We start from the raw sequence: 12,614 nt of genomic DNA, 5'->3' as shown, positions 1-12,614 counted from the left end.
TGTCATGTGGATTCTATCCATCCATCAGTGTTGTCATGTGGATTCTATCCATCCATCAGTGTTGTCTTGTGGATTCTATCCATCCATCAGTGTTGTCATGTGGATTCTATCCATCCATCCATCAGTGTTGTCATGTGGATTCTATCCATCCATCAGTGTTGTCTTGTGGATTCTATCCATCCATCAGTGTTGTCATGTGGATTATATCCATCCATCCATCAGTGTTGTCATGTGGATTCTATCCATCCATCAGTGTTGTCATGTGGATTCTATCCATCCATCAGTGTTGTCATGTGGATTCTATCCATCCATCAGTGTTGTCATGTGGATTCTATCCATCCATCAGTGTTGTCATGTGGATTCTATCCATCCATCAGTGTTGTCTTGTGGATTCTATCCATCCATCCATCAGTGTTGTCTTGTGGATTCTATCCATCCATCAGTGTTGTCATGTGGATTCTATCCATCCATCAGTGTTGTCATGTGGATTCTATCCATCCATCAGTGTTGTCATGTGGATTCTATCCATCCATCAGTGTTGTCTTGTGGATTCTATACATCTATCCATCAGTGTTGTCATGTGGATTCTATCCATCCATCAGTGTTGTCTTGTGGATTCTATCCATCCATCAGTGTTGTCATGTGGATTCTATCCATCCATCAGTGTTGTCTTGTGGATTCTATCCATCCATCCATCAGTGTTGTCTTGTGGATTCTATCCATCCATCCATCAGTGTTGTCTTGTGGATTCTATCCATCCATCCATCAGTGTTGTCATGTGGATTCTATCCATCCACCCATCAGTGTTGTCATGTGGATTCTATCCATCCATCAGTGTTGTCATGTGGATTCTATCCATCCATCCATCAGTGTTGTCATGTGGATTCTATCCATCCATCAGTGTTGTCATGTGGATTCTATCCATCCATCAGTGTTGTCTTGTGGATTCTATCCATCCATCCATCAGTGTTGTCATGTGGATTCTATCCATCAGTGTTGTCATGTGGATTCTATCCATCCATCAGTGTTGTCTTGTGGATTCTATCCATCCATCAGTGTTGTCATGTGGATTCTATCCATCCATCCATCAGTGTTGTCATGTGGATTCTATCCATCCATCAGTGTTGTCTTGTGGATTCTATCCATCCATCAGTGTTGTCTTGTGGATTCTATCCATCCATCAGTGTTGTCATGTGGATTCTATCCATCCATCCATCAGTGTTGTCATGTGGATTCTATCCATCCATCAGTGTTGTCATGTGGATTCCATCCATCCATCAGTGTTGTCATGTGGATTCTATCCATCCATCAGTGTTGTCATGTGGATTCTATCCATCCATCAGTGTTGTCTTGTGGATTCTATCCATCCATCCATCAGTGTTGTCTTGTGGATTCTATCCATCCATCAGTGTTGTCATGTGGATTCTATCCATCCATCAGTGTTGTCATGTGGATTCTATCCATCCATCAGTGTTGTCATGTGGATTCTATCCATCCATCAGTGTTGTCTTGTGGATTCTATACATCTATCCATCAGTGTTGTCATGTGGATTCTATCCATCCATCAGTGTTGTCTTGTGGATTCTATCCATCCATCAGTGTTGTCATGTGGATTCTATCCATCCATCAGTGTTGTCTTGTGGATTCTATCCATCCATCCATCAGTGTTGTCTTGTGGATTCTATCCATCCATCCATCAGTGTTGTCTTGTGGATTCTATCCATCCATCCATCAGTGTTGTCATGTGGATTCTATCCATCCATCAGTGTTGTCATGTGGATTCTATCCATCCATCAGTGTTGTCTTGTGGATTCTATCCATCCATCAGTGTTGTCTTGTGGATTCTATCCATCCATCAGTGTTGTCATGTGGATTCTATCCATCCATCAGTGTTGTCATGTGGATTCTATCCATCCATCAGTGTTGTCTTGTGGATTCTATCCATCCATCAGTGTTGTCATGTGGATTCTATCCATCCATCAGTGTTGTCATGTGGATTCTATCCATCCATCCATCCATCAGTGTTGTCATGTGGATTCTATCCATCCATCAGTGTTGTCATGTGGATTCTATCCATCCATCAGTGTTGTCATGTGGATTCTATCCATCCATCAGTGTTGTCACTTGTGGATTCCATCCATCCATCAGTGTTGTCATGTGGATTCTATCCATCCATCCATCAGTGTTGTCATGTGGATTCCATCCATCCATCAGTGTTGTCATGTGGATTCTATCCATCCATCCGTGTTGTCATGTGGATTCTATCCATCCATCCGTGTTGTCATGTGGATTCTATCCATCCATCAGTGTTGTCATGTGGATTCTATCCATCCATCCATCAGTGTTGTTATGTGGATTCTATCCATCCATCCATCAGTGTTGTCATGTGGATTCTATCCATCCATCCATCAGTGTTGTCATGTGGATTCTATCCATCCATCAGTGTTGTCATGTGGATTCTATCCATCCATCAGTGTTGTCATGTGGATTCTATCCATCCATCCATCAGTGTTGTCATGTGGATTCTATCCATCCATCAGTGTTGTCATGTGGATTCCAGCCATCCATCAGTGTTGTCTTGTGGATTCTATCCATCCATCAGTGTTGTCATGTGGATTCTATCCATCCATCCATCAGTGTTGTCATGTGGATTCTATCCATCCATCCATCAGTGTTGTCATGTGGATTCTATCCATCCATCAGTGTTGTCATGTGGATTATATCCATCCATCAGTGTTGTCATGTGGATTCTATCCATCCATCAGTGTTGTCATGTGGATTCCATCCATCCATCAGTGTTGTCATGTGGATTCTATCCATCCATCAGTGTTGTCATGTGGATTCTATCCATCCATCAGTGTTGTCATGTGGATTCTATCCATCCATCCATCAGTGTTGTCATGTGGATTCTATCCATCCATCCATCAGTGTTGTCTTGTGGATTCTATCCATCCATCAGTGTTTTCTTGTGGATTCTATCCATCCATCCATCAGTGTTGTCTTGTGGATTCTATCCATCCATCAGTGTTGTCTTGTGGATTCTATCCATCCATCCATCAGTGTTGTCTTGTGGATTCTATCCATCCATCCATCAGTGTTGTCTTGTGTATTCTATCCATCCATCCGTGTTGTCTTGTGGATTCTATCCATCCATCCATCAGTGTTGTCTTGTGGATTCTATCCATCCATCAGTGTTGTCTTGTGGATTCTATCCATCCATCCGTGTTGTCTTGTGGATTCTATCCATCCATCCGTGTTGTCTTGTGGATTCTATCCATCCATCAGTGTTGTCTTGTGGATTCTATCCATCCATCAGTGTTGTCTTGTGGATTCTATCCATCCATCAGTGTTGTCTTGTGGATTCTATCCATCCATCCGTGTTGTCTTGTGGATTCTATCCATCCATCAGTGTTGTCATGTGGATTCTATCCATCCATCCATCAGTGTTGTCATGTGGATTCTATCCATCCATCAGTGTTGTCATGTGGATTCTATCCATCCATCCATCCATCAGTGTTGTCATGTGGATTCTATCCATCCATCCATCCATCAGTGTTGTCATGTGGATTCTATCCATCCATCAGTGTTGTCATGTGGATTCTATCCATCCATCCATCAGTGTTGTCATGTGGATTCTATCCATACATCCATCAGTGTTGTCATGTGGATTCTATCCATCCATCAGTGTTGTCTTGTGGATTCTATCCATCCATCCGTGTAGTCAAGTCAGTGTCAATGGGTCAGTGAAGAAATCCAGGATAATACACCACAACCAGGTTGAACCGTATGGGCTCTGGTCAAAAGTAGTGCACTATATAGGGAATAGGGTGCCATTTGGGACCCGATTTATGCCCTACAGCCCTCTATAAAACACTTCATGTATGTCATGGAGTTTTAAACATACTGTTACTATAGTTACCGGACCCTGTAGGCCTGTATATACAGTAGCAGTTATGCCCTACAGCCCTCTATAAAACATCTCATGTATGTCATAGAGTTTTAAACATACTGTTACCATAGTTACTGGTCCTACCAGTCACCCAATTTACTGAAAGTGTAGTTCATTATTGTCACTTTACTCTTTATTGTTCACTGACCTTTTGTGTAACAATTCAATTCAGTGTTGTGTGTCTATTACTGGGGAAAAGTTGACTAATACATCAACCAATACTACTGCTGAAAACATCAAATGATGAGGCAAAGAAAAGAGACAGCAGCACGTATCAAATCATCCTTATATCGGCTAAATCTTTAGAAAAAACTTCAACTCCAAACACAAAAGGAGCTGTGTGAAACAGCTGTGTGAAACAGGCACGTGGGTTCTGGGAATCCTAAAGATGGGTTCTAGAACTGTTAAGATGGATTATAGAACAATTAAGAAGTTGTGGAACTGTAAAGATGGGTTCTAGAACTGTTAAGATTGGTTATAGAACCATTAAGAGGTTGTGGAACTGTAAAGATGGGTTCTAGAACTGTTAAGATGGGTTATAGAACTATTAAGATGGATTATAGAACTGTAAAGATGGGTTCTAGAACTGTTAAGATGAATTATAGAACTATTAAGAGGTTGTGGAACTGCAAAGATGGGTTCTAGAACTGTTAAGATGGGTTATATAACTATTAAGAGGTCGTGGAACTGTAAAGATGGGTTCTAGAACTGTTAAGAAGCTGTGGAACTATAAAGATGGGTTATAGAACTGTTAAGAGGTTGTGGAACTGTAACTATGGGTTCTAGAACTGTTAAGAGGCTGTGGAACTGTAAATATGGGTTCTAGAACTGTTAAGAGGTTGTGGAACTGTAAATATGGGTTCTAGAACTGTTAAGAGGCTGTGGAACTGTAAATATGGGTTCTAGAACTGTTAAGAGGTTGTGGAAATGTAAATATGGGTTCTAGAACTGTTAAGAGGTTGTGGAACTGTAAATCCATGGGTTCTAGAACTGTTAAGAGGTTGTGGAACTGTAAATATGGGTTATTGAACTATTAAGAGGTTGTGGAACTGTAAATATGAGTTCTAGAACTGTTAAGAGGTTGTGGAACTGTACATATGGGTTCTAGAACTGTTAAGAGCTTGTGGAACTGTAAATATGGGTTCTAGAACTGTTAAGAGCTTGTGGAACTGTAAATATGGGTTCTAGAACTGTTAAGAGGTTGTGGAACTGTAAATATGGGTTCTAGAACTGTTAAGAGGCTGTGGAACTGTAAATATGGGTTCTAGAACTGTTAAGAGGTTGTGGAACTGTAAATATGGGTTCTAGAACTGTTAAGAGGCTGTGGAACTGTAAATATGGGTTCTAGAACTGTTAAGAGGTTGTGGAACTGTAAATATGGGTTCTAGAACTGTTAAGAGGTTGTGGAACTGTAAATATGGGTTCTAGAACTGTTAAGAGGTTGTGGAACTGTAAATATGGGTTATTGAACTATTAAGAGGTTGTGGAACTGTAAATATGAGTTCTAGAACTGTTAAGAGCTTGTGGAACTGTAAATATGGGTTCTAGAACTGTTAAGAGGTTGTGGAACTGTAAATATGAGTTCTAGAACTGTTAAGAGCTTGTGGAACTGTAAATATGGGTTCTAGAACTGTTAAGAGGTTGTGGAAATGTAAATATGGGTTCTAGAACTGTTAAGAGGCTGTGGAACTGTAAATATGGGTTCTAGAACTGTCAAATGATGAGGCAAATGTAAAGATGGGTTCTAGAACTCCTTATATGGGTTCTAGAACTGTTACAGATGGATTATAGAACTATTAAGAGGCTGTGTAACTGTAAAGACGGGTTCTAGAACTGTTAAGAGGTTGTGGAACTGTCAATATGGGTTCTAGAACTGTTAAGATTGGTTATAGAACCATTAAGAGGTTGTGGAACTGTAAAGATGGGTTCTAGAACTGTTAAGATGGGTTATAGAACTATTAAGATGGATTATAGAACTGTAAAGATGGGTTCTAGAACTGTTAAGATGAATTATAGAACTATTAAGAGGTTGTGGAACTGCAAAGATGGGTTCTAGAACTGTTAAGATGGGTTATATAACTATTAAGAGGTCGTGGAACTGTAAAGATGGGTTCTAGAACTGTTAAGAAGCTGTGGAACTATAAAGATGGGTTATAGAACTGTTAAGAGGTTGTGGAACTGTAACTATGGGTTCTAGAACTGTTAAGAGGCTGTGGAACTGTAAATATGGGTTCTAGAACTGTTAAGAGGTTGTGGAACTGTAAATATGGGTTCTAGAACTGTTAAGAGGCTGTGGAACTATAAAGATGGGTTCTAGAACTGTTAAGAGGTTGTGGAACTGTAAATATGGGTTCTAGAACTGTTAAGAGGCTGTGGAACTGTAAATATGGGTTCTAGAACTGTTAAGAGGTTGTGGAAATGTAAATATGGGTTCTAGAACTGTTAAGAGGTTGTGGAACTGTAAATATGGGTTCTAGAACTGTTAAGAGGTTGTGGAACTGTAAATATGGGTTATTGAACTATTAAGAGGTTGTGGAACTGTAAATATGAGTTCTAGAACTGTTAAGAGGTTGTGGAACTGTACATATGGGTTCTAGAACTGTTAAGAGCTTGTGGAACTGTAAATATGGGTTCTAGAACTGTTAAGAGCTTGTGGAACTGTAAATATGGGTTCTAGAACTGTTAAGAGGTTGTGGAACTGTAAATATGGGTTCTAGAACTGTTAAGAGGCTGTGGAACTGTAAATATGGGTTCTAGAACTGTTAAGAGGTTGTGGAACTGTAAATATGGGTTCTAGAACTGTTAAGAGGCTGTGGAACTGTAAATATGGGTTCTAGAACTGTTAAGAGGTTGTGGAACTGTAAATATGGGTTCTAGAACTGTTAAGAGGTTGTGGAACTGTAAATATGGGTTCTAGAACTGTTAAGAGGTTGTGGAACTGTAAATATGGGTTATTGAACTATTAAGAGGTTGTGGAACTGTAAATATGAGTTCTAGAACTGTTAAGAGCTTGTGGAACTGTAAATATGGGTTCTAGAACTGTTAAGAGGTTGTGGAACTGTAAATATGAGTTCTAGAACTGTTAAGAGCTTGTGGAACTGTAAATATGGGTTCTAGAACTGTTAAGAGGTTGTGGAAATGTAAATATGGGTTCTAGAACTGTTAAGAGGCTGTGGAACTGTAAATATGGGTTCTAGAACTGTTAAGAGGTTGTGGAAATGTAAAGATGGGTTCTAGAACTGTTAATATGGGTTCTAGAACTGTTAAGATGGATTATAGAACTATTAAGAGGCTGTGTAACTGTAAAGACGGGTTCTAGAACTGTTAAGAGGTTGTGGAACTGTCAATATGGGTTCTAGAACTGTTAAGATTGGTTATAGAACCATTAAGAGGTTGTGGAACTGTAAAGATGGGTTCTAGAACTGTTAAGAGGTTGTGGAACTGTAAATATGGGTTCTAGAACTGTTAAGAGGTTGTGGAACTGTAAATATGGGTTATTGAACTATTAAGAGGTTGTGGAACTGTAAATATGAGTTCTAGAACTGTTAAGAGCTTGTGGAACTGTAAATATGGGTTCTAGAACTGTTAAGAGGTTGTGGAACTGTAAATATGGGTTCTAGAACTGTTAAGAGGCTGTGGAACTGTAAATATGGGTTCTAGAACTGTTAAGAGGTTGTGGAAATGTAAAGAAGGGTTCTAGAACTGTTAATATGGGTTCTAGAACTGTTAAGATGGATTATAGAACTATTAAGAGGCTGTGTAACTGTAAAGACGGGTTCTAGAACTGTTAAGAGGTTGTGGAACTGTCAATATGAGTTCTAGAACTGTTAAGATTGGTTATAGAACCATTAAGAGGTTGTGGAACTGTAAAGATGGGTTCTAGAACTGTTAAGATGGGTTATAGAACTATTAAGATGGATTATTGAACTGTAAAGATGGGTTCTAGAACTGTTAAGATGGATTATAGAACTATTAAGAGGTTGTGGAACTCTAAAGATGGGTTCTAGAACTGTTAAGAGGTTGTGGAACTGTAAAGATGGGTTCTAGAACTGTTAAGAAGTTGTGGAACTGTAAAGATGGGTTCTAGAACTGTTAAGAGGTTGTGGAACTGTAAATATGGGTTATTGAACTATTAAGAGGTTGTGGAACTGTAAATATGAGTTCTAGAACGGTTAAGATAGGCAGTGGAACTGTAAATATGAGTTATAGAACAGTTAAGATAGGCAGTGGAACTGTAAATATGAGTTCTAGAACGGTTAAGATAGGCAGTGGAACTGTAAATATGAGTTCTAGAACATTTAAGATAGGCAGTGGAACTGTAAAGATGGGTTCTAGAACAGTAAAGATAGGCAGTGGAACTGTAAATATGAGTTCTAGAACGGTTAAGATAGGCAGTGGAACTGTAAAGATGGGTTCTAGAACAGTACAGATAGGCAGTGGAACTGTAAATATGAGTTATAGAACTGTTAAGAGGCTGTGGAACTGTAAAGATGTGTTCTAGAACTGTTAAGATGATGTGGAACTATAAAGATGGGTTCTAGAACAGTAAAGATAGGCAGTGGAACTGTAAAGATGGGATCTAGAACAGTAAAGATAGGCAGTGGAACTGTAAAGATGGGTTCTAGAACAGTAAAGATAGGCAGTGGAACTGTAAAGATGGGTTCTAGAACAGTAAAGATAGGCAGTGGAACTGTAAATATGAGTTATAGAACTGTTAAGAGGCTGTGGAACTGTAAAGATGGGTTCTAGAACTGTTAAGAGGATGTGGAACTATAAAGATGGGTTCTAGAACTGTTAAGAGGCTGTGGAACTGTAAAGATGGGTTCTAGAACTGTTAAGAGGATGTGGAACTATAAAGATGGGTTCTAGAACTGTTAAGGGGCTGTGGAACTGTAAAGATGGGTTCTAGAACTGTTAAGAGGCTGTGGAACTGTAAATATGGGTTCCAGAACTGTTAAGAGGATGTGGAACTATAAAGATGGGTTCTAGAACTGCTAAGAGGCTGTGGAACTATAAATATGAGTTCTAGAATGGTTAAGATAGGCAGTGGAAGTGTAAAGATGGGTTCTAGAACTGTTAAGAGGCTGTGGAACTGTAAAGATGTTACAGTAATAGCTCAGTTTGTCAGCAGTTTAATCCTCAGAAGGTTTAGAGACAACATCGAAGGGGTAAAATTGAACCCCAGTTGGCTGCCCAGAAAGAGGGATAGGACGCAGCTGAGAATGCACTACTATACACCAGGGTGTGTTAGTGTGTGTATGTTAGTGTGTATGTGTGTGTGTATGTGTGTGTGTATGTTAGTGTGTATGTGTGTGTGTGTGTATGTGTGTGTGTTAGTGTGTATGTGTGTGTCTGTGTGTGTGTATGTTAGTGTGTATGTGTGTGTGTTAGTGTGTATGTGTGTGTCTGTGTGTGTGTGTATGTTAGTGTGTATGTGTGTGTGTAGTGTGTGTGTGTGTGTGTGTGTGTGTGTGTGTGTGTGTGTGTGTGTGTGTGTGTGTGTGTGTGTGTGTGTGTGTGTGTGTGTGTGTGTGTGTGTGTGTGTGTGTGTGTGTGTGTGTGTGTGTGTGTGTGTGTGTGTGTGTGTGTATGTGCCATATGAGAGCGGACATCCCCATACGCCAGGGTCAGCGAGCAGCTGTTGCCACGGTGATGTTGACCAGGCAGCCAGCCGGCACGGCGACAGCTGTCCTCTAAATACCACAGCACCTGCCAGGAACGACTGAACACACACACACACACACACACACACACACACACACACACACACACACACACACACACACACACACACACACACACACACACACACACACACACACACACACACACACACACACACATTCCCTTCCCATCCACCACATTCCACAGATATAGAACAAAAGGCTGTTGCCACTCTGTTGTGCTGGCAGTCACTGAGAAGAAGCTGATAGTATCCAGCCAGTGAGCCAGTAGGAAGTACTGTTGACCTGCCTGTCAGTTACCCAGTCCTCCATTCTGTTAGTTACCCAGTCCTCCATTCTGTTAGTTACCCAGTCCTCCATTCTGTTAGTTACCCAGTCCTCCATTCTGTTAGTTACCCAGTCCTCCATTCTGTTAGTTACCCAGTCCTCCATTCTGTTAGTTACCCAGTCCTCCATTCTGTTAGTTACCCAGTCCTCCATTCTGTTAGTTACCCAGTCCTCCATCCTGTTAGTTACCTAGTCCTCCATCCTGTCAGTTACCTAGTCCTCCATCCTGTTAGTTACCTAGTCCTCCATCCTGTCAGTTACCTAGTCCTCCATTCTGTTAGTTACCCAGTCCTCCATTCTGTTAGTTACCCAGTCCTCCATTCTGTTAGTTACCCAGCCCTCCATTCTGTTAGTTACCCAGTCCTCCATTCTGTTAGTTACCTAGTCCTCCATTCTGTTAGTTACCCAGTCCTCCATTCTGTTAGTTACCCAGTCCTCCATTCTGTAACAACATTCTGTTAGTTACCCTGTCCTCCATTCTGTAACAACATTCTGTTAGTTACCCAGTCCTCCATTCTGTTAGTTACCTAGTCCTCCATTCTGTTAGTTACCCAGTCCTCCATTCTGTAACAACATTCTGTTAGTTACCCTGTCCTCCATTCTGTAACAACATTCTGTGAGTTACCCAGTCCTCCATTCTGTTAGTTACCCAGTCCTCCATTCTGTAACAACATTCTGTTAGTTACCCAGTCCTCCATTCTGTTAGTTACCTAGTCCTCCATTCTGTTAGTTACCTAGTCCTCCATTCTGTTAGTTACCTAGTCCTCCATTCTGTTAGTTACCCAGTCCTCCATCCTGTTAGTTACCCATTCCTCCATTCTGTAACAACATTCTGTTAGTTACCCAGTCCTCCATCCTGTTAGTTACCCATTCCTCCATTCTGTAACAACATTCTGTTAGTTACCCTGTCCTCCATTCTGTAACTCCATTCTGTTAGTTACCTAGTCCTCCATTCTGTTAGTTACCTAGTCCTCCATTCTGTTAGTTACCTAGTCCTCCATTCTGTTAGTTACCCAGTCCTCCATCCTGTTAGTTACCCATTCCTCCATTCTGTAACAACATTCTGTTAGTTACCCAGTCCTCCATTCTGTTAGTTACCTAGTCCTCCATTCTGTTAGTTACCTAGTCCTCCATTCTGTTAGTTACCCAGTCCTCCATCCTGTTAGTTACCCATTCCTCCATTCTGTAACAACATTCTGTTAGTTACCCAGTCCTCCATTCTGTTAGTTACCTAGTCCTCCATTCTGTTAGTTACCTAGTCCTCCATTCTGTTAGTTACCCAGTCCTCCATCCTGTTAGTTACCCAGTCCTCCATTCTGTTAGTTACCCTGTCCTCCATTCTGTTAGTTACCCTGTCCTCCATTCTGTTAGTTACCCAGTCCTCCATTCTGTTAGTTACCCAGTCCTCCATTCTGTTAGTTACCCAGTCCTCCATTCTGTTAGTTACCCAGTCCTCCATTCTGTCAGTTACCCAGTCCTCCATTCTGTTAGTTACCCAGTCCTCCATTCTGTTAGTTACCCAGTCCTCCATTCTGTTAGTTACCCAGTCCTCCATTCTGTTAGTTACCTAGTCCTCCATTCTGTTAGTTACCCTGTCCTCCATTCTGTAACAACATTCTGTTAGTTACCTAGTCCTCCATTCTGTTAGTTACCCAGTCCTCCATCCTGTTAGTTACCCAGTCCTCCATTCTGTTAGTTACCCAGTCCTCCATTCTGTTAGTTACCCAGTCCTCCATTCTGTAACAACATTCTGTTAGTTACCCAGTCCTCCATTCTGTAACAACATTCTGTTAGTTACCCAGTCCTCCATTCTGTAACAACATTCTGTTAGTTACCCTGTCCTCCATTCTGTAACAACATTCTGTTAGTTACCCTGTCCTCCATTCTGTAACAACATTCTGTTAGTTACCCTGTCCTCCATTCTGTAACAACATTCTGTTAGTTACCCTGTCCTCCATTCTGTAACAACATTCTGTTAGTTACCCTGTCCTCCATTCTGTAACAACATTCTGTTAGTTACCCTGTCCTCCATTCTGTAACAACATTCTGTTAGTTACCCTGTCCTCCATTCTGTAACAACATTCTGTTAGTTACCCTGTCCTCCATTCTGTAACTCCATTCTGTTAGTTACCCAGTCATCCATTCTGTTATTTACCCAGTCCTCCATTCTGTTAGTTACCCAGTCCTCCATTCTGTTAGTTACCCAGTCCTCCATTCTGTTATTTACCCAGTCCTCCATTCTGTTAGTTACCCTGTCCTCCATTCTGTAACAATATTATGTTAGTTACCCAGTCCTCCATTCTGTTAGTTACCCAGTCCTCCGTTCTGTTAGTTACCCAGTCCTCCATTCTGTTAGTTACCCAGTCCTCCATTCTGTTAGTTACCTAGTCCTCCATTCTATTAGTTACCCAGTCCTCCATTCTGTTAGTTACCCTGTCCTCCATTCTGTAACAATATTATGTTAGTTACCCAGTCCTCCATTCTGTTAGTTACCTAGTCCTCCATTCTGTTAGTTACCCAGTCCTCCATTCTGTTAGTTACCCAGTCCTCCCTTCTGTTAGTTACCCAGTCCTCCGTTCTGTAACAACATTCTGTTAGTTACCCAGTCCTCCATTCTGTTAGTTACCTAGTCCTCCATTCTGTTAGTTACCCTG

The 12,614-nt window shown here is 40.9% G+C and overlaps 1 protein-coding gene across 1 annotated transcript in view; it reads right to left on the bottom strand.

Annotated features, from left to right (window-relative positions):
- The window catches only part of LOC124009457 (receptor-type tyrosine-protein phosphatase mu-like), a 234,387-nt gene that overhangs the window by 169,963 nt on the left and 51,810 nt on the right, over nucleotides 1-12,614 (bottom strand). The window lies entirely within an intron of this gene.

This window comes from Oncorhynchus gorbuscha, linkage group LG22, assembly GCF_021184085.1.
Source record: "Oncorhynchus gorbuscha isolate QuinsamMale2020 ecotype Even-year linkage group LG22, OgorEven_v1.0, whole genome shotgun sequence".
Classification (NCBI taxonomy): domain Eukaryota; kingdom Metazoa; phylum Chordata; class Actinopteri; order Salmoniformes; family Salmonidae; genus Oncorhynchus; species Oncorhynchus gorbuscha.
Note: the sequence above shows the minus strand (reverse complement) of the source record. Positions and strands in the feature narration are given on the sequence as shown.